Below are 20,372 nucleotides of genomic sequence, written 5' to 3'. Positions count from 1 at the left end.
CTGATGTCAGGATTTAAATTCATATCATTGTGTTAATTATGAACTTGTCTTAGGTATAGTACTTTTTATGGTTTTGTGTAAGGGCTGGTTCTGCCTTAACCTGTGCTTGGCATTCAAGAAATGACACCTGTTCTTGCAGAATTGGCATTCTGTGGCACGAGACAAATGAAGAACCAACTTGGATGTCCATGCTGGTGACACAGAGCTTGTGTTCTTGGGTTTCAGGGTAACCCAAGGTACAAACTGTAGTCCCGAAGAATAAAAAAACTGGTCACTTTTTTTTCCAAAGAAGGAACTTTGAGGTTTTTCTTTTTGTAACTGTAAGAGATATTTGAAGAATTCAAAGGTTTGGCTTGTTTGCTTGTTTTTCACAGTACAGCTTTAGCCAGTATGGGTACAGAAGTTAGATCGTAATGCTTCTCCTGTGAGTCTGTGCATTTAGTCATTTAAAGTAGAGTTGCTCTTTGCATATACAAGAATTTGTGCAAATATATTTTCTGTCTTTTGCTTTGTAATGCTGTATTGTATCCTAATACTATACTGCCTCCTTTCTGTACAGTCTGTACTGTATTCTCAGTATAAGGAAGAAAATTCTATTAGAGGGATTTGGTGGTGTCTTTATTCTCAGAGAAGATGAGAATATTTACACGCGTGACTTATTTACACAGATTTTGATACGTCATAATGTGTTCCCCCTAAATAACCACTTAAAGAAGCACTTGAGGGGCACCTGGCTTCCGCTCAGGTCATGATCTCGCTGTTTGTAAGTTCAAGCCCCTTATGGAGCTCTGTGCTGACAGCTCAGAGCCTGGAGCCTGCTTGGGATTCTGTGTCTCCCTCTCTCTCTGCCCCTCCCCCGCTTGTGCACTGTAGCTCGCTTTCTCAAAAATAAACATTTAAAAATTAAAAAAAAAAACCAACAACAACAAAGAATCACTTGATAATTCACTTTTGAGGCTATTTCCTGGTGTGCAAGAACATGGTCACCTTTTTATTTTACAAATATAAACAAAGAATGACTAAGAAAGGAACTTGTGTTTAAATATCACAAAGTGAAGATTAATTAGTGGCATGATAGTAGATTCTGGCTCCTTAAACAGTGATTTGCTAGTTGCAGATTAACCAGCAATTCAGTTCCCTCAAGAGCAGGAAGCATTTGGATATCGTTTTATGGTTTTAGATTCAAGGAAGCAATTAGCAGGAGCTCCCTGGAGGTGTCCAGGAGAGTGTGGTTGTTGGCAGCTGGGAGATCTGGGGACTAGTCCCAGCTCAGCTGCTGTGAACCAAGTAATTTGGGCTCTAAGCTTCGATTTGTTGAAGATTTTCCATTGACACTTAGGTACCTTTTTTTTTTTAATATTTTTTATTTATTTCTAGGAGAGAGAGAGAGATAGCGTGAGCAGGGGAGGGTCAGAGAGAGAGGGAGACACAGACTCTGAAATAGGCTCCAGGCTCTGAGCTGGCAGTCAGCACAGAGCCCGACGCAGGGCTCGAACCCACGAACTGCGAGATCATGACCTAAGCTAAAGTCGGATGCTTAACCGACTAAGCCACGCAAGCGCCCCGACACTTAGGTACTTTCTTAACAAATGGGATTTATTTCAGACTTATCTTGCATACATTTAGCGTAAGCACAGAGAATCAAGATTCTGCTCTTGTCCCCAGAATTTAACTTGATGCCACTGAGCTAATGTTTATATTTGGAGGTCATCTCTTTAAGTGATGCTGGAATATACCTTAAGATTTCCTACCTTAAGGACATGAGAGACATTGCAGATAGAGGAAAAAAAATGCTAGAAAACATTGTGTTATAACCTATACTCTGGATGTTTTCTTTTCCATGTCAGCATTTTAAAGAGATTTTGTTATCTTCCTACCCGTAATTATACTTTTATTTTGCTCTTGAATGATGCTCGAGACAGATTTGGTTTAAACTAGTCTTCCCAAACTTTTCCATATCATGGTATGTGCGGAAATAATTGTTTCTTGGAGAAAAACTGGAGGTGGTCCACAAAAGACAGCTGGCCTGGGAGCTGAGGCTGACCCCACCTGACCCCACCATAGGCTGAGGCGATGCCTATCCTGTGGCCTCTTTGACCGTTAGGAAGGTCAGCGTTACAAAATCAAGGTCTTTGACCCAAACTCTATTGAGAGGGAATTGTATTATTAGTTATATTTGTTAAGTCTGCTTCTAATTTATTTGTCTCTTATATGCTCTTTATGCTCTTGGCTAGTCTATATCTAAGGATCATACTTATCCTTACAACGTGGCCCGTCTAAAAGTTTGTGAAAAGGAGTTAACTGATGAAGAGACGACAATGTTTTTGCCTCATTGATTATGGGCAGTCTTGCTCTGCCTATTTAGAAGATAGAGAATTTCTTTAAATCATGTATTTTATGTTTTCCATTATAAAAGTGATACAGAAAATGTGTAAAATCAAAAAATGGGAAAAATCATTCATAGCTCTGTTCTCAAATATAGTTAAAACTTTTTTTCTCAGTTCTTTTTAATCATGCATTTTTTTCTCAACTGTAAATTTCAAACATTTATAGAAGTAGAGAACATAATGAACCCCATGTTTCCATCTGCCAGTTTCTACAACCAACCATCACAGGGCCACACTTGTTCGCCACCCCACCCTGACCTCCCAGATGGTTTTAAACCATTGGTAAACAGTTTGGTACGTGTCTATAAAAGGTAAGCACTGGTTTTTAACAAAACCACAACACCATTATCACCCCTTCAGTATATTTCTTAGTATGACCAGGCAAGCAGTTGACACAGTTTCAGTTGGGTTTCTCTTTTTAATAGTTAATGTGTTTGAATTGGGATCAAGAGAAGTTTCGCACATCATATGTATTCTTTTATTTAGAAGAAGAAAACTGGGCATTCAGAAAAGACATGTGATCTGTACCTTAGAGATGCACCCTTAGAGTACACTGGCTTAGAGCTTGTACTTGGGAGTCACAAAGATGGTCTCAGAACCTTGGCTCTGCTACTTGCTCGCTGTGTAACCTTGTGCAAATTACTTAATAACTTCTCTTACTTTAGATTCTTCATCTTGTGAAATGTGGGTGATGTCTGCCTTAGGACTGCTGTAAGGAGTAGTGAGCGCTTGTGTAGAGCTTAGCGCATAGTTAAGGCTCAAAAAATCTTTAGGTATGTCCTGCGTATAGTATGGTATAGCACCGGGTTTATAGATTTGTTTAAAAAGCCTTAAACAGAGTCAGAATCAAGGGATATGGAATTTAGTCTCATTCTGCCACTTGGGTGATACACTTCAGCATTTTGGACCTTAGATTGCACACCCAAAAAGCAGGTGGGGAGAACAAAGATGATTTCTAAAATCCCAGTGTTTGCCACAAGTAAGGCAGCTTGATATTTTTAGGAAGACACTGAGGTTTGCATCGGGCTTTGCCACTTATAAGCGTTTATTCTGTGTCGGTTTTTTCATATGTGTAACAGAATTAATAATATCTAACCTAGTAAGATTGTTGCAGTGAGCAACAAGATCAATATATATGGTGCCTAGCATGTAGAAAGTATTCAAATTATTAGTCAGCATTTCTTGATTATATGTTAAAATAAGGTCATTACATTGGAGCATTTTCAAGATTGTGAAGAACTATGTATTTTGTGGTGTTTATATAAATGCAGATCAGCAGAGTATCTTAAGGGAAAAGGAGTAAACACTGGAAGGGTGAACATGGAGACCGTGCTTCCAGAACATGAACAATGGAAAATTGAGGGACTGTTCCACTGTTGTGGTTGGATAAAAGCCAGAGGATATTAGGGTCCCTAGAGAAATTTAAGAAGGTATTTGCAACAGCTAGTTGCTTTAGTTGAAAAAACCTGTTTTCTGCATTATTTGAAAATTTGAACAATAAGTTAAAGATGCAGACTGTGTGTATCTGAGTTGTTAATGATTGGAACATGCTGTAAGTGCTTAATAACGCCATTAGTTTAATGAAAATAACCTCCGCTGGCTGTTAGTAGGAGAGCTGTACTGTAACTGAGCTAGAAAACCAAATCCAGCGATGCCTGGGTGACTTGGTTGAGTGTCCAACTTCAGCCAAGGTCATGATCCCACGTCAGGCTCTGTGCTGATAGCTCTGAGCCTGGAACCTGCTTCGGGTTCTGTGTCTCACTCTCTCTGCCACTCCTCAACTTACACTTTTTCTCTCTCTCTCCCAAAAATAAGCATTAAAAAAATTTAAAAAGAAAAAGAAAACCAAATCCACACTAGATTCTACTGACCCCATGTGTACTAGGCAGCATTTCCCCAACTTGCTGGATGGTAAGAATTGCCTGGTGTGCTTTTAAATCTACAGATCACTCCCCTAGAAATTTTGATTCAGTAAAACGCTGAGTTAAAGCTCAGGAATCTATTGCCCTCCCTCCTTCCTGCCCAGCAAGGCCCGGGGCTAAAAGGTCTTGTTTATGGATATCAGAAGGTAAGCTTGCTAAAAAAGTGTAGAGAGACAAATGGCAAATTTTATTTTATTTTATTTTATTTTATTTTATTTTATTTTATTTTATTTTATTTTATTATTTTTTTTTTTTGAAAAATGGCAAATTTTAAATGTTGCTATTTTACCCTTTAAATTTTATTTTTTCTCAAAGTAACTCGTGTATGGTTTAAGGAGTCGATCGTGCTAAAAGACTATATGGGGAAAAAAAATCATTCCCTCCATTCTCTCCACCTCATAATCTCATTCTTTAGAGGTAGTCCCTCAGTTATTTTTTTTCTTTCCTTGGTTATTCTTACTTCCTTTTTGTTCTTTTTTTAATGTTTGTTTATTTTGAGCAAGAGAGTGTGTGTGGCATGCATGGGTGGGGTAGGGAGAGGGAGAGAGAGGGAGAGAGAGAATCCCAAGTAGGCTCCGTGCTCAGCGTGGAGCCCCACGCAGGGCTCAGTCTCATAACCCTGAGATCACTACCTGGGCCAAAATCAAAAGTTGGACACTTAATCGACTGACCCACCCATGTCTAAATCATTTGATATGTTACTTCTTGCTTTTGTTGCCCTCCAGTGCCTGTTGAGCTAGATGATGTGTCTCATCTCCACTCTTGTGTTTGGGTTGATCTTTGCCTGTTTTTCCTCCTCATACCTACATACCGTTAATTTTTTCCAGATGCTCTGACGTAATTGTCATATTCTTAGCAGTAACATTTTCTATGAGCTCAGCTGTGTTACTTGATGTTTCCTGTGGAGAAGTACAATCCAGGTATCATTCGGGAACATGGGCCATCACCTATGTCCCATTTCTTGACTTACATCTTTATTTCCTAAGAAGTATTTGCCCACACACTTGTTTGATAGTTTGGAAATGTTATCAAATTCTAGGTTGGATGTAATTTTCCCTCAAAACTTTGAAGGCATGGCTGTACAATCTGGTATCTATAATTGCTCTAGAGACATAGTGATTCAAATCCTTTTTTTATGAAACCTCATTTTGTTGGCTTGGTTTTTTCTTTTCTCTTACTGGAAGCATTGAGAATATTCTATGCCTGATGTTCTGGAATCTCTTAATGACATACCATGGTACTGAGTCTTTCCTCATCTGTTGTTCTGGGTACTCAGTGGACCTTTTCATTCTGGAAATTCATGTCCATCAGTTCTAGGACATTTTCTTCTATTATTCCTCTGGTTTCTGTCCCTCTCCATCTCTTCTTTGATCCTTTTTCACAATATCCATTCTTGCTATGTGGATAGGATAACTTCAAAGAGGACCCATTAAAGTTTTTCAGTTTCTGCTCTCTGCATTGGAGTAGGTTTAAGATCTATTGCCAGAATGAATATCAACCCGCAAATAATGGCAAGCCCCTGCATGTGATAAGAACTTCGTGCTTCACCCCACAGTTTGATAGATTGCACAAAGCCGAAGCCGTGTGCACCTGCACTGGGCAGGGTCTAGCCTTCGGCTCACTCTTCCTTGATCCCATTCACCCTGATTTCCTCACTGCCCTCAGGCACTAGGCTTGTACTGCTTCTTTCTTCTACTCTAGAAACATCTACTACTGCTCTTTTGATGAATCCATAAGCTATTTGAGTACTGTTAAAAGTTAATTTTACTAAGATAAATGAAGAAAAGTTGAAAGACAAAAAGAAAAGGGGCTGGTGTGTAACATAGAAAATTTACTGTGTAAAAGCAAGTGCCAACTCTAACAGTAAAGTTTTTTTTGAATTGATGACTAGCATGCCTGCACTTCTTCCAAGAGTTCCTCTTGAAAACTGCCAAAATAGCAGCGGTTGTTATCTCCAGGTCGGATTACAGGGTGGCTTTCATGTGCTCTTTGTACTTTACTGTACTTAACATATTTCCTGCAGGGCTTATGGGGTCCTTTTCCTTCTCTAGTCAGGAGGAGAGGGGCTTGCTTGTCCCTTATAAAGTCTGCGTCCCTCAGGCTGGCTGTTGCTTCTCCCTCCAGTTCCTTCTCCGTCTTGGACTGACCTCCTTCGCATTTTTAACAAAGTGTGTTTTTAGGTCTTCCTAACCTTTTTTTCTCTCACCTATTTTTTTTGCCTCAGTTTTTTTCACTGCTACTTCTTAAGACTGACGCTACTGGCTCAGCAAATCAGTGCTTTTAAAGCTGTTTCTTCTGTCTTAGCCTGATCTCTCTGTTTGTGCTGGTGGCCTCTGTGGCAGATTGTATCTTTTTTTTTTAGCTCTCAGATTCTTGGTTCAGGTCTAAATAATGCTTTCATCTCAGGAGTTCATTCCCAGATCAAAGAGAATATTTTTTAGTTAATTTTTATTAGAAAAACAAATATCGTGAAAAGAATATCAAGCCAGATTAAGGTTACAAGCTAAAACCACTTTCCTGAGTAGCCTTTCATCCATCATTCTTTTGTTCTTAAGGATGATTGAAATTGCTTTATAAGTACATTTGTAAAGTGTATGATAGTTTTTTCCAAATCAAAAAGTAATTGTGTTGGTGCTTGCAACAGAAAGAGGGAGATAATCACCTATAACCCTGTGACCCAGAGATTCTGCAGGTCATAGACCTGACACCACATGATAGGGAACCGATTGTTGAACTGTTTTTTGACCTTTAAGTTTGAAGTATGTCTTAAAGTACCTTAAAGTATGTGAAGGACTGTGTAACCCAGGTATCTCCTGGGTCTGAATCACAGGAGATCTGAGCTGAAGATTGAGATATGGGAGTTGTTAGCATTTAGTTGGTATTTTAAATCATTGGAGTAGCTGCAAGGGGAGGCGAGGGAATACATGAAGTGATTAGATGGGGAACTGAAAGCAATTCGCTGAGGACTCTCAACGTTTAGGGATTAGACGGAGGAGGAAGAAGAGCTTCCTCTAGAGGAACAGGAGGAAAATCCTATGTCCAGAGGAGAATGGAGTTAAGTGTCAAATGTTTCCAAGACCTAAAGGAAGATAAATAAATACTCATTATTTCACTGAATTTTGTCGTGGAGGGATCTTTCTCACCCCTTTTCTTGATCACCACAACTGTTAATCTTTCCTTTACCACGTACAAACATATTCTACTTAGCACCAATGTGTTATAAATAATTTGTTTACAGTTCTGTTTCCCCCAAAAGGTGGAGACTTCTGAAGGGTATGGTCCTCCGGGGTATGGTCTTAGTCATCTTTGGTGGGATAGTATCACATTGGGTGTTCACAGCATGGACTCTGGAGTCAGCCTCCCAGTGTGTTAATAGCTGTGTGACCTATAACAAGTTACTTAACATCTCTGTGATTCAGTGCCATTATCTGTGATATCCATGGTATGTGATGATAGTAGTGTCTGCTTCATAGAAGAGTGAACATTTTAAGGTGTAGACCCCAGTGCCTGGCTCATTTATAAATACTATACAGCATTTGGTGGAGGTGAGGTGGTTGTGGTAATAGTAACATTGTTAGTATGGTGCCTGGCATTTAATGGACATTTGAATGTGAAAATTCAACAACTTGGGACTAATACAATCCCTATCATTTTCAACTTTATAAGCATATCCAGAATGTAGCCATGGCCAGGCAGGCCACAACTAAACTGTAGAATAGAAGTGGACAGAATTCAGTGCATGTAGCTTTGTTTTATAAAACAAATCTATAGACTTTTTCACAAAAGTACCATGTGATCTTAGTTTCTTTTCATGTGGTGGGGAAGGAGATAAACCGAAAGATAAAGATTTCCAAAGCAGGTGAGAGTTTTTATGTGTAGCACTGGACGTTCTTCTTAAACAGGTGTCTGGTAGATCTCAGTCACAGAAGGTATTTGTGTGGTATAAATAACCCTTCACCCATTTGTCTCGTTTTTATAGCTTATAAAATTAAAGGTACCTTTTAGATTTGATCTCTTAGACTTTAAATTAATTCATGGTAGGTGCCTTAAATTAATTCATGGTAGGTGCATACTCATTCAGCCAGCAAATATTTGAGCATTTACTGCACTGTATAGACACTTAACTGTATAACAGAGATTGGTGCTAGGGGCTGGGGATAGAATTGTAAATAAGACAAAATGTACTTTTCCTTAAAGAGCTTTAATTCTTATGGGGAAAGGACAATAATTGCAAGTGTTAGAGAGATGCAGATAAGGAGCTGAATGGGGTGACAGAGTGGATAACCAGCCTCTATAAAGTAACAGGTAAGCTGAGGCTTCAAGGATGGGATGGAGACAGAAATACTTGTAGAATATACTACCCTAAGCCATGTTTGGTGTGTGTGCCAGGAAGATGTGTGCCCCATGTGACTGTAGAGCCTGGTGAATGAGGGTGATGGCTGCCTGGGATGTTGTAAAGAGGACTGCAGATTTCAGACCCAGTCTGTCTTGTAGCCATGATGTAAGGAGTTTAATTTTATTAACCACAGTGAGGAACCATTGAATGATTTTAAACTATGACTTAATCCAATTTGTGTTTTGAAATGCCTTTTGCTGCTACATAAGCTTTTCTTTTTCTCTAGTCACTGTAAAGAAAGTACTTTAGGTAGATTTAATATCTAAGATACAGAAACTGATATCTTTTCCTGAAATACTGAGGTACTGATGTCCTTGAGTCATTTGCAGGGAAGAGTTCTTATAAGAATCCACCCTTAAGATTCAATTTACATCTTAGATATCAGAAACTTGAGTTGTAAACATAAAATGATTTATGTATAAAAATGGTCAGTTAGTCTCAGAGGATAGTCTTAAAACCTTAAGTCTGAAAGCCTTTTGCCTGCTAGAATCAGATTACTGTCACTCCTTGCCACGTCTGGAAAATGATAGTCTGGATGTTGATTTACTGTGCACGCAGTGTTCACAGGAATGTGACTTTTCCCATGTTCCCCCTGAAACAAGAAATGGTCTTTCATGGTTTTTGCTGTATTAAAAGCATCAATGGGAGGAGGGTGCACCTGGGTGTCTCAGTTGGTTAACAACCCTATTCTTGATTTTGTCTCAGGTCATGATCTTGAGGTCTGTGAGTTCAAGCCCCACATCAGGCTCCGTACTGACAGTATGGAGTCTCTTTGGGTTTCTCTATTTCTCCCTCTCTCTGCCCCTACCACGTGCTCATGCACGCTCTCTCTCTCTCACTCTATCTCAAAATAAATAAAATTTTTAAGAAGCATTAATGGGGTGTTTCTTTTAATAGGAAATGCTTTTTCTGTCATATGGGAAATTCTTGTTATTCTAATCATGAGCAGCATTTTGCCTTTGAGTTAATTCATTCCATAAATATCTGAATGCCTACCCTGTGCCAGGTACTATCCTAGGATCTCAGGACATATTGTGAACTAAACCAAGATCCCTACCTTTTTTTTTTTTTTTTTTTAAATTTCTAGGAGAGAGAGAGAGACAGCGTGAGCAGGGGAGGGTCAGAGAGAGAGGGAGTCACAGACTCTGAAACAGGCTCCAGGCTCTGAGCTGGCAGTCAGCACAGAGCCCGACGCGGGGCTCGAACCCACAAACCGCGAGATCATGACCTAAGCGAAAGTCGGACACCCAACCGACTAAGCCACCCAGGTACCCCCAAGATCCCTACCTTTTAAAAGCTTACCTCCCAGTGAGAGGAGGCGGATGACAAATAATAAACATAATTAGTGTATTTATTATATTAATCATAAATGTAATTACTGTGTTAGAGGGTGGTATCTGCTTTGAAATAAAAAGTAGAGCAGTTAATGAATGCATTGAGCGGAGAAGTTGCACTTTTAAATAGGCATCATTGAGAAGGTATGATTGGAGCAAAGACTTGGAACTTGGGAAGATCATACCAGGCAGAGGGAAGAACCAATACAAAGAAAAGCCCCAAGGCCAGAGTGTACCAGGCTTGTTTGAGGACCAGGAAAGTGGCCAGTGTGTCCAGGGGAAGGGAGGGCGTTCCTTGGCTTTCTAGGAACACTTTTCATCTCCCGTCAATTTCAAAAAAAGTTCATAAGCCAAAATAAATGAATAAGAGGGTAAAGAATTTCCATCCTGTAAATATTCTGTAGATGGTAATTGATGATTACCTAGACTCATTGAATTAGGTAATGCCAAAGTAACACAGAATTTAAGTTCAGTTCATAGGGCAGCTAAACAAAAAAAATCTTCTATGAATAAGAAATGATGTTGGACCACATGCTTTTAAGACCTTGCATTTATTAGAAACTGAAACTTAACATTCCAGTTTATATATTTCCAGGTTAAGAACCAGAAGGCTGTGTTTTAGAGCAAACGATGGCAAGGGTGTCAAAATGTTCTGGTCTTTAAGAGAGGCAGTGATACAATAGCTAAAACATGGAAAGAGCCTAAGTGTCCATCAACAGATGAATGGATCAAGAAGATGTGGTTTATCTATACCATGGAATACTACATGGCAATGAGAAACAATGAAATCTGGCCATGTGTAGCAACATGGATGGACCTTGAGGGTGTTATGCTGAGCGAAATAAGTCAGGCAGAGAAGGACAAATATCATATGTTTGCACGTATAGGAGGATTAGGAGGAACTTGACGGAGGAACAAGGGGGAGAAGAAGGGCGGAAATGGTGGGGGAAAGGGAGAGAGGCAAACCATGAGAGACTCTTGAATGCTGACAAAAACTGAGGACTGATGGATGTGGGGGGGAGGGGGGGATGGGCATGGAGGAGGGCACTTTGGGGATGAGCACTGAGTGTTATGTAGAAACTAATTTGACAATAAACTATTTGTAAAAAAAAAAATTGAATATAAAAAAAAATAAAAAAAAAAAAAAAGAGAGGCAGTGATAGTGTTGAGGTTTGGGCTTAGGGAGAAAGTGCCCTTTAAGAGCAGATTTGGTTTTCTTCCCTTATTTCTGTCAAGCTCAGTAGCTCTGAGCTTTTAACATTTTTTAAATGTTTACTTAAGAGAGAGAGGTGGAGGATGGGGAGGGACAGAGAGCGACTCAAGGCTCAAATTCAAGAATCTTGAGATCATGACCTGAGCCGAAATCAAGAGTCAACTGAGCCACCCAGGCGCTCCTGCTTTTAACTTTTAATTAGGTGGTCTTGTTTTCTGTTCCTTGATTCTGTGAAGTTTTCCTAAGATTCCAGTCTAAATAAATCATTACACTACATTTATAAGGCCCTCAGCAATGATGGTCTAGTAGAGTATAGCCTAAGTCCCATGCATATCAAGTGTATTACACTGGTATACTTATTCAGTGTCCTTTTTAAAAAAAAATTTTTTTTTAACGTTTATTTTTGAGAGAGATTGCACACATGTGCATGAGTTGGGGAGGGACAGAGAGAAGTGGGGACAGAGGATCTGAAGTGGGCTCTGTGCTGACAGCAGAGAGCCCAGAGTGGGGCTTGAACCCACGAACCATGAGATCATGCCCTGAGCCGAAGTCAGATGCTTCCACTGACTGAGCCCACCAGGTGCCACCCAGTGTCCTTGTTTCAGATGCACAGTGCACTTTATAAAGAACCAGTACATCCAAGGCGACCACTAGAGTTATTCCAGCCATACTTGCCACAATCTTTTCTCATGTTTCTGAATTTTATTTTTCATAGAGTATCTTTGTGTACTTTCTTAAACTTCTTTCTCATCGATTACTTTCCCATTGTGTCATGATTGTTTTTTTATATTTGAGTCCTATTTTTGAATTGCTGTTTGTTGTTTCTAGCCTAGTTTCCCATGAGATTCAAGGTGAAGTAAGATCACTGAAGAAAAATGCTCAGAAGCATGGGTCTTTGACTTTCTGAAGCAAAACATTCTACAGTTGACCCTTGAATAACACAGGTTTGAACTACAGGGGTCTCCTTATGCGTGGATTTTGTTTTCATCATGATAAGTGTCCTCTATTTCACCCATTCCCCTTCCTGCCTGCTTCCCCACCCTGGTAACAATCAGTTGGCTTTCTATAGGTAAGAATATGTTTCTTGGCTTGTCTTTTCTTTCCCCTTTGCTCCTTTGTTTTATTTCTTAAATTCCACGTATGAATGAGATCATATGGTATTTGTCTTTCTCTGACTGACTTATTTCACTTAGCATTAAACTCTCTGGCTCTATCCATGTTGTTACGAATGCCAAGATTTCATTCTTTTTTATGACTGAATAACATTCCAGTGTGGGTGTATCACTTTTTCTTTATCCATTCATCTGTTGATAGACACTTGGGTTGCTTCTGTTTCTTGGCTATTGTAAATAATACTGCAGTAAACATAGGGGTGCATGTATCCCTTTGAATTAGTGTTTTTGTGTTCTTTGAGTACCTATAAGAGGGTTCCTTTTTCTCCTCATCCTTAACAACACTTGCTGTTTCTTCTGTTTATTTTAGCTATTCTGCCAAGTGTAAGGTGATATCTCATTGTAGTTTTGATTTGCATTTCCCTGATGAGGGCTGATGTTAAGTATTTTTAATGTGTCTGTTGGATGTCTTCTTTGGAGAAATTTCTGTTCATGTCTTCTGCCCCTCTTTAATTGGATTTATGGTTTGAGGGTATTGAGTTATATCAGTTCTTTATATGTTTTGGATACTAATCCTTTATCAGATATGTCATTTGTAAATATCTTCTCTCAGTAGGTTGCCTTTTTGTTTTGTGGATTATTTCCTTCATTGTTCAGAAACTTTGTATTCTTATGTAGTCCTGACAGTTTATTTTTGCTTTTGTTTCTCTTGCCTAAAGAGACATACCTAGAAAAATGTTGCTGTAGTCAGTGTGAGAGAAGTTACTGACTGTGTTCTTTTCTAGGATTTTTATGGTTTTGTGTCTCATATTTAGGTCTTTATTATTATTATTACTTTTTGTTTATTTATTGTGTGAGAAAGAGAGCCAGGGAGGGGCAGAGAGAAAGGGAGAGAGAGTCCCAAGCAGGCGTCTTGCTGTCAGAGTAGAGTGCAACTCGGGACTTGAACTTGTGAACCATGAGATCATGACCTTAGCCAAAATCAAGAGCTGGACATTTAACCGACCGAGCTACCCAGGCATCCCTCATATTTAGGTCTTTAATCCATTTTGAGTTTTATTTTTGTGTATGGTGTAAGAAAGTTGTCTAGTTTCATTCTTTTATATGTGGATATCCAATTTTTCCAGCACCATTTGTTAGAGACTGTCTTTTTCCCATTGTGTATTGATTCCTCCTTTGTCAAAGATTAACTGACTGAATAATTGAGAGTTTCTCTCTGGGTTTTCTGTTCTGTTCCATCGATCTGTGTGTCTGCTTTTGTGACAGTTCCATACTGTTTTAATTACTCCTGCTTTGTAATATAATTTGAAATCTGGAACTGTGATATTTCCAGTTTTGGTTTTCTTTTTCAAGTTTGCTTTGGCTATTCATGGTCCTTTGTGGTTCTGTCAAATTTTAGGATTGATCTATTTCTGTGAAAAATGTCATTGGTATATTGAAAGGGATTGCATGTATCTGTAGATTGTTTTGGGTAGTATAGACTTTTTTTTTAATGTTTATTTTTCCGAGAGCACAAGCAGGAGAGGGGCAGAGAGAGAGGGAGACCAAGGACCTGAAGCAGACTGCACTGTTAGCACAGCCCCCAATCCGAGGCTCAAACTCAGGAATCATGAGGTCATGACCTGAGCTGAAGTCAGATGCTCAGTAGACTGAGCCACCCACATGCACCAGGTAGTGTAGACATTTCAACAATAATTGTTCTTCCAACCCATGAGCATGGAGTGTCTTTCCATTTCTTTGCATTTTCTTGAATTCCTTTTATCAGTGTTTTCAGAGTATAGGTCTTTAACCTCTTTGATTAGGTTTATTCCTAGACATTTTATTGTTTTAGGCTCTATTGTAAATGAGATTGTTTTCTTATATGCAGATTTGTTTTTTATAATATAGGGCACTATTGTAAATGTATTTTCTCTGCCTTGTGATTTTCTTACCATTTTATTTTTTCCAGCTTATTTCATTATAAGAGTATGTACATAATACACGTAACATACCAAATATATGTTAATCAACTGTTTATGTTACTAGTAAGGCTTATGGTCAGCAGTAGGCTATTATTAATTTAGGGGAGTCAAAAGTTATGTGTGAGCACAGGGGGTTGTCAAGGGTCAACTGTACTTTATTTTCACTGAAAAAAAGGAAAATGGTATGCATTCCTAGAACTGTGAATTAGAAGTGCTTTTAAAAACATTGCAGGGCTTTTTTTCCTTCTTCCTACAGATAGGACTGTATATGAATCACCCCAGAATTTAGTAGTCTGCCCTCTTTTTCTGTAAAAGGAAATATCACAACCTCTTTAAGCCTCCAGTTCCATTGTCCTTCTAAGTGGGAAGTTCAAGAGCCTAGCATTTAGTAGACATTATAGCTTATTGTATGACAAGATTAAAAGAAATTAAATACACTCAAAGCAAGCTTATTTTACATTCTTTATTGAGTGCTCTGATAACTGGGTTTTTAACATAATTAACCTAAGATAGGTGTCTATTCAAACTTTTTAAATGTTAATTTATTTATTTTTGAGAGAGAAAGAGAGAGAACAGAGGAAGGGCGGAGAGAAGGAGACAGAATCCCTAGCAGGCTCCAAGCTGTCCTCACAGATCCCAACATGGGGCTCAAATAATCACAAACCGTGAGATCATGACCTGAGCCAAAATCAAGAGTCTGACACCTAATTGACTGAGCCACTTAGGTGCCTCTGTTCAATTATTTTTTTATCTGGTATATCTGATTAAGATAACTGTGCACTTAAACATGAACTTGAAAGTATTAATAAATTGGACTTGAGAAATTTTTTTTCATCTTAATGTTGAAGAACATTTCCTTTTACTTAACTCTAAGAGTAATTATAAAACAAATCTACTTTGTATCTTATATTCTGTCCTTGTTTTTGCTGTTTAATGGAGTTTGGATTACAAACCCACAATGTGGGGACCTTTGAGGTGTTTCACTTTATGTTGACGTGAATTCACTTAATCATTATTAACATTCACTACACTTAGGGTTTTTGTTTTTTTTTTTTACTGTTTGTTTAGAGTGAGCCTGAGCAAGGAGGGGCAAAGAGGAGGAGAGAATCCGAAGCAGGCTCCCCATTGTTTATATCAGTTATTTTCAATGATAGAATCAAAGTAGCATGTCATGTAAAAGGAGCAGAATTGTGTTTTTTTTTTTTAATTTTTTTTTAGAATGAGCATGGGCAGAAAGAGAATTTTTTTTTTTTTGAGGTAGGGGAGGGAGAAAATCTTTGGCAGGCTCCACGCTCAGTGCAGAGCTCAGCGTGGGGCTCCTCTCACAAACTGTGAGATCATGACCTGAGCCAAAATCAAGAGTTGGATGCTTAACCAACTGCATTTGCCACACCTTATGTTGTCAAAAATCTAACTTTTTTTTTTTTCAGTTGTCAAACTCAGTACTATTTGAGTCAGAAATCCTTAAGAAAGTAAAAAGCAGGGGAGACATTAAGTGGTATATTCTTAGTAGACATTTTTATTTTTATTATGGCAGGAAAGTCTTTTCCTTCTTTAAGACTTGTCACATTAACTCCAAGAGCGACACTCTATAACAAGGGTTAATCTTCTGGGATCACCTAGACTGGGACAGGTCTCCATTTGTATGCAGCAGTATCCCGTGTGCTGTTTGGCAAGAACGGAAGCCCTTGAGGGTGTTGCCACATATAACCCACACTGTCTTCAGAGGAGAAATTTGGTTTTCAGGGAATCCGCAGAACAGAAAACCTTAACCTTAATGATTTATTTAATCTCATTTTCAATGAATAGCCTGTGGCATTTGTGATGAAATTGTTTGATTGTATTATTTGATACATGGAAAATATTTTATTAAAAAATCTCCTTTCGGGGCGCCCGGGTGGCTCAGTCGGCTAAGCATCCAACTTCCGCTCAGGTCTGATCTCAACAGCTGTGAGTTCAAGCCCCGCCTTGGGCTGTGTGTGGACTGCTCAGAGCCTGGAACCTGCTTCGGATTCTGTGTCTCCCTCTCTTTCTGCCCCTCCCCAGCTCATGCTCTGTCAGGTCTCTCTCAAAAATAAAACATTTAAAAAAATTAAAAAAAAAAAGTCTCCTTTCTTCGCAACACATGATGTCATTGTTTTCAGGATGTATCTTCTCAGAAGCTTCACAGGAGAGAAAGCAGTGACAAAGAAGGAAGTTATCATTCTTTGCATGGTAAAATCATCAACTTTAGTCACCAACTTCTAATTCAGATGAAATTTTAGTTTGGGTGTCTTACTGTTCCTTCTTAAAATGATTTTGGAGGCACCTGGGTGGCTCTTTTGAGCGTTCAACTCTTGATTTCGGCTCAGATCATGATCCCAGGGTTGTAGGATCCGTCCCTGCATCAGGCTCCATGCTGAGAGTGGAGCCTACTTAAGATTCTCTCTCTCCTTCTTCCCCTTTCCCCACTCATGCTTGCTCTCTCTAAAATAAAATTTTTAAAAAAAATTGAAAAAGAACAATTTTGTTCCTTATATGTGATATGTTATTTTGGTTTTATAATCGAAAATAACCAATATAAATAACATTTGAGCTCTTGAGCCTAGAATACCAATGTGGTTGATTTTAGGACTTGAAGGAAAGACTATAGAATTTGGGGTAAACCTTTCAATTCCTGAAAGTTTTTCAGAAACCCTATCTCTGAGGAGGTCATTCTCATATTGCTCTATATGGGTCATTGCTTGGTAAAACACCAAGAGTAAGTAGTATCAGTCTGGCATTTTATCAGTGACTACATTAAAGCAAATTTTCAGGAAATAAGTGTGACAGATCCTATCTGACAGAAGATAGAGGATGTCAGGCACATACTTTAGGTACAGAAGTAGGAGCAAACTAAGTTAACCAGAGATAGAAGAAACATTTCAAGACTGTGGTTCACGGAGGAATCCAGTTCTCACACTTCTAGGTGTAATTCCTACATATCAGTTTCACCTCTCTGTGTTATAAGGAAGAAAATGGAAAATTTGTTTTACACACTGATAGATTGCAAGCTACATTATAGAACTGAATTTATCAACTATTAGTAAAAGTAATTTGTTAATTGCCAACAAGCTTGTTGACTACACTTTTGTGGTACTTCATACTGGGTATCTTTTCCTTCATCCCTCCCCCCATGGTTGCTGAAAACCAGATGTGTTGGAATTAGACCAAAAGCCACAACTAGAGAGATTTGGTTTCTTCCAAGTCAGAGGGTGACTGTCTTTTTCTCTTAAAAAATGAAGTTAACCCTTTTCTGTGTTTATGCTAGAGAAATAAGCCAATCTTTAGTCAAGGTTTTATGTATTTAATAGAATGGGGGGAAGCTTACTGTAAATACAGCTGGTCTTTTTTTATTTTAATTTTTTTAAATGTCTAAATTTTTAGAGAGAAAGAGAAAGAGTGGGTGAGGGGCAGAGAGTGAGAGACACAGAATCCAAAGGAGGCTCCAAGCTCTGAGCTGTCAGCACAGGGGGCTCAAACTCCTGAACTGTGAGATCATGACCTAAATCGGATGCTTAACTGACTGAGCCATCCATACGCCCATAGCTAGTCTTTTAAGGCAAAAGATGTACTTCTCCCTCAAGCTAGTCATTTATGGATTTTTTTTATTTTCAGGCAAAAATGCCTTCATTAGAACTTTTCTCTCCCATGATTTATTCCATCCACCCATAGACTAAAATGTATTATCTTAAGTTCCTCTGGCCTGTGAGCTGTTTGAGCTGAAGACAGCCTGGAAGCACGGGGGGGAGACCACTAGGTCAGCATGAGGAAAGCAGGCTGGGAGACCTCGCTCTCGTTCTCATGCAGGAAGGGGAACCAGATTTTGCTGTCATTGTAGCCCAAGAGCAAGAGCTACTGCAATTCTTCAGTGCTTTCAAATCCAGAAGTCCTCTAGTATATATGCAGTTAATTTCAGCCCCCTTGCCACTTGTCCCTTTTCCGTGTTTCTTAGTGGGTTTTTCCAAGGATGCTTGCCTTGATTTTTCCCTTTCATTCACGAGATGGAAGCGTTCTATTTCTTGCCAAGCTGACAGGTTTCAAAGTGTAAGTGTTACCCTATATGAAGACTTAGCCCTTAAAATTTTTGTTAATGAGGTTGTTGTTACTTTCCTTAGCATTTACCAAATATCTGACTTTTATTTTGCTGAACTCTTTTGCCTTGACGGATTTTCCGGGGGCTTTAGCAGTAATTGTAGTAACAGAGACATGCCACAGGTGATTGCCTTCATCTTCTTGTGGCAGAAATGCTTTTCCCACCTCTCTTGTACATAGCAACTCCCACCGAAATGAAAACTCAGACAGTGATCATGTAAAGAAATTAGTATATGAACTAGTTGATGCATGTTAAGAATTTCTTGTAGGGGTGCCTGGGTGGCTCAGTTGGTTAAGCGTCCGACTTCAGCTCAGGTCATGATCTCACAGTTTGTGAGTTCGAGCCCCGTGTCGGGCTCTGTGCTGATAGCTAGGTCAGAGCCTGGAGCCTCCTTTGGATTCTGTGTCTCCTCCTCTCTCTGACCCTCCCCCACTTTTCTCTCTCTGACCCTCCCCCACTTTTCTCTCTCAAAAATAAACATTAAAAAATAAAATAATTCCTTGTAAGATTTTCATAATCAGTGTGGAAGGTCTTTATGGATATCTGCATGTTGTGTAGGGTAAACACTAAAATGGATTTTTTTTTTTGGAAACAGTACTCTAGAAGTTAAGACACTGTTTATGCTCCGATGCCATTAGGGTGCATATGTGAGATTGTATGAGCATCCTTTTGCCAGAAGGGAAAATGTTATCCTGTTAGAAAACAGTATGTGTATATGATTACATCTAATGTGGCTATACTGAATTTCTTCTCACTTAGTTCTTAAATAAGAGGACCCAAAACATTGCAGTAACAACTTGTTAGGACCTGTTGGCCATATTCAATTCTCTTAAATTATGTAGATAGAATGGACTTTAAGAATAGTTGATTCTGGGGCTCCTGAGTGGCTCGCTCAGTTGGTTAAGCGTCTGACGTCAGCTCAGGTCATGATTTAATGGCTCGTGGGTTTGAGCCCCATCTCAGGGTCTGTGCTGACTCACAGAGCCTGGAGCCTGCTTTGGATTCTGTGTCTCCCTCTATCTGCCCCTTCCCTGCACACTCTTGTCTGTCTCTGTCTCTCAAAAATAATAAATAAACATTAAAAACATTTTTTTTAACAAAAAAGAATAGTTGATTTTGTAAAGAAAAAAATAAGAAAGCTTAGTATTTGGGTGTCGACACCAAGAATTTACCATCTGTTAGATTCCAGGGAAAAGTGGCCTTGCACATTTTCCAGGAGAAAATGATAGGACCAGCCTAGGTAGATTAGTGGTGGCAGGGGCTACGGAACAGATAGCACCTGTCACCAGACAAAGCTGTTTCATTCAGCTTCTGAATTTAGCTGAGTCCCATGATTACATAACCTGAGTGCTTGGTCATGTAGTAGCTCTCAAGTATTACCCAGAGTTATTTCGTGTGAATCTGCTGCCTGGAATGTGGGATCTTCTTTTTTGATAGTTTTGACCTGCAAATTAGAAACAAACAGCAGGGGCACCTGGGTGGCTCAGTCGGTTAAGCATCAGACTCTTGATCTTGGCTCAGATCTTGATCTCAGGGTCATGAGTTCAAGCCCCACGTTGGGCTCTACCCTGGGCATGAAGCCTACTTAAAATACAGGTGAGACGTTAAAACTTGGAGAACACTTTTAGGTTGTAAAAGAGTGGTTCAGATCATGGAGTTGGAAGGCAGACTGCCTTGGTTTGAATTATGGCACCCAGCCTTTCTGTCCTTCAGTGTTTCTCGTTCCTAAAATAGGATAATAATGGTATTTCATAACTCTAACCTCTTCTCCAATCTAGAGCCCAGACTAGAGTAGAAAATGACTTCACATAAATTAAAAGTTAATGGAAATATTTCAATATTTTAATAGTGGTTAACTTAATAAACTGGGAAGGTGTTGACTAGTAAATGATTTGTATATTTAAATGAAGGGAGGTGACATATGGTATATGCC

General features: G+C 39.1%; 1 protein-coding gene across 4 annotated transcripts in view; it reads left to right on the top strand.

Moving 5' to 3' along the window:
* The window catches only part of FAM118B (family with sequence similarity 118 member B), a 46,286-nt gene that overhangs the window by 1,816 nt on the left and 24,098 nt on the right, over positions 1-20,372 (top strand). The window contains exon 1 of one of the 4 annotated variants that reach the window (XM_039254891.1): positions 2,607-2,698. The exons of 2 other annotated variants lie outside the window; for them this stretch is intronic. The gene's annotated coding sequence lies outside the window, so the exon portion shown is untranslated. Of the gene's footprint in view, positions 1-2,606; positions 2,699-9,951; positions 9,974-20,372 lie in introns of those variants that run through there. One more of the 4 variants, XM_039254892.1, reaches the window with a different exon arrangement.

This window comes from Hyaena hyaena, unplaced genomic scaffold (genome assembly GCF_003009895.1).
Source record: "Hyaena hyaena isolate Hyena2069 unplaced genomic scaffold, ASM300989v1 scaffold_500, whole genome shotgun sequence".
Lineage (NCBI taxonomy): Eukaryota > Metazoa > Chordata > Mammalia > Carnivora > Hyaenidae > Hyaena > Hyaena hyaena.
Note: the sequence above shows the minus strand (reverse complement) of the source record. Positions and strands in the feature narration are given on the sequence as shown.